Here is a 2,643-nt window from a genome sequence, read left to right as displayed (position 1 = left end):
CAATTTGACTTAATCAAATTACATAAAAATAAAAATAAAATGAAAATTAAAAAAAAAAAGAAATTAATAATTAAAATACAATTGAATACGCTTTATGGTTTTCACAAATCATGATTTTTCACATAATATTTTTAACCCATACACATGGTTTTTTTCAAACATATCCCATTAAATTTATCCAAAAATAGATTTTGTTTTTGTCATTTGCATTTACACCATGACACTAGCTATCACTTTTAATATTTACTGTTTGCAAGATCGGTTTACGACTCATGCGTTGAGTACCAAAGAACCCTTCGGTATAACCACATTATTAATTCTACCCCAACGGAGTAAACTTTATATCAAATGTATTGATTATGACTATGAACAGGACTTTTATATGGATAATGAAGCATTGTGACTTTATTTTATTTGGCATCGGTTGGAAATTCTTTATGCCATAAGAGTTCACCCTTAATGGACATCGTGTAATTCTTCTAAACCTTCAAAAGTATACAACTTTCTAGCATTCACCTTCGTACTATGGATGGTTTCCAGATCAACAACTCCTGAGGAATAGGGTTGGATCGACGGTTCCAAGCAACGAAGAGCGGTTAGAGTGCAACTTCCTCCCGTTCGAGTGTCGTGTGAGTATCATTCATTCCATTCCACACTGAGGGAAGACCCTGGAATGTTATATGGATAATTAAGCATTGTGACTTTATTTTATTTGGGATGGGTTGGAAATCCTTTTATCCCATAAGCATTGACCCTTAATGGACACCGTATAATTCTTCTAAACCTTCAAGAGTATACAATTGTCTAGCATTCACTTTGGTACTATGGATGGTTTCAAGATCATTAACAACTCCCACTCAGTAGTGTAACTTCCTACCATTCGAGTGTCGTGTGAGGATTATTCATTCCATTCCCTACTAAGGGAAGACCATGCAACTTCTCCAACGAATTTCCTCCTCTTGCAACATAGGTCCTTGAAATCCATAGCTTCTTGGCTTTTTCCATAGTAGGAATATTCTAGATTCAGCGGAGGAGGATTTACCTTGTTTCTCTTTTTTTCTATTTTATTCTATTTTATTTGGTTATTATTTCTAGGACCCATTTGGTAATTAATTTGAATACTCTATAATAATGGAAGGTTTGGCATAGTTGAGCTCAGTGTTTAACATGCTCCATTCCTCTACCTCGATTATGTCAGTCGTGATTTATTTTCCAACAGGTAAGCTTCAATGCAAGCTCTCACTGGTTGTTCTTTGAGATGTGCTAGAAAATTCCCTTGTTCCATGTCCTAACTCATGTTGTAAGTGAATGTTTCTAAAAGCCATTTTAGTTGATGGTTCATCTTAAAACTATGTGGTGAAATATTTCATTTATGAATGAGTCTTTCTCTGCATTTTTATGTTTACTTTTTCTTAGAACAATGAAGTATGGAATTCCTCAAAATGCTATCACAAGGAGGTTGTTCTCCAAAAATTGTGTAGTAGAGTGACAAAACACTTCATTTAGTTTCCATAGTAGATTAGTTGCAATTTTATTTTTAGTCTTAGCATTTCATTTTGCTTTGTTGCAATTTCATTTTCAGTATTAGTTTTTCTTAGAACAATGAAGTATTGAATTCCTCAAAATGTTATCACAAGGAGGTTGTTCTCCCAAAATTGTGTAGCAGAGTGACAAAGCACTTCATTTAGCTGTTATAGTAGACTAGTTGCAATTTCATTTTCAGTCATAGTTTTTCATTTAGTTTTGTTGTAATTCCATTTTCAGTTTTTCATCAAGTTTTGATTCTGCAATAGACTAGACAGTAGTTGTAATCTCATTTTCAGTATTTCATTTTTGGTTCATCATAGATAGCTGCAATCTCATTTTCAGTTTTTAATATCTCATTTAAGCTTTGGTTTTGTAATTGATTAGATAGTAGTTGCAATTTCACTCTTAAGTCCTTTTAGTTCATGTTTTGGAAACAATCATAATAGCAAGAATAGAAACTCTGTTCTTGACCAAAAGCTTTACTTCCAAATCTGGCCTAAAGTACTCTTAGTCCTCATTTCATTAGCAGAAGTATATTTAAGGTCTTGTTAAATACATTGTACATCATTAGGGATTAAAGGATTAAAAACCCCAAAACAACTTAAAACTCAAAAACACTAAAGTAGGAAGGGCCATCTAGCACATATAGTACACTACATTTCATTAGTTTATGATACCTGAATTGATAGTTTATGTAGAGAAATTTAGGACACTAAATTGACCAAACATTTTGGCGTCGTTGTTGGGGAAGTGTAACTAGGTAGCCTTATCTCTTACATTCATAAAAAAAAAAAAAAAAAAAAAAAAAAAAAAAAAAAAAAACAAAACAAAACAAAACAAAACAAGGACATGCATAGAGAAAGAGATTCTAGGGGTAGATTTATAGCTAGGGGCAGAAGTTCAATTCCCACAACTCCACCTACTCCACCAAGAGTTAGAAAAGACACACCTCCATCCTAGACTCATACTCCCAACCATAGGATTCCTGGAATTCAAAGGGCAGAAACTCAATGAGAAGATTCTCCTACATCATCCACAAAAACAGTCCTAGGAGAGAAGACCTTTTTGACCTCCACAGGGGAGCCTATTCTAGTTGAAGAACTAGGAATACCCAGT

The sequence above is a fragment of the Pinus tabuliformis genome, chromosome 8, assembly GCF_031772625.1.
Source record: "Pinus tabuliformis cultivar Carrire ecotype Pingquan chromosome 8, CPIR1, whole genome shotgun sequence".
NCBI lineage: Eukaryota > Viridiplantae > Streptophyta > Pinopsida > Pinales > Pinaceae > Pinus > Pinus tabuliformis.
This window is presented reverse-complemented; position numbering follows the sequence as displayed.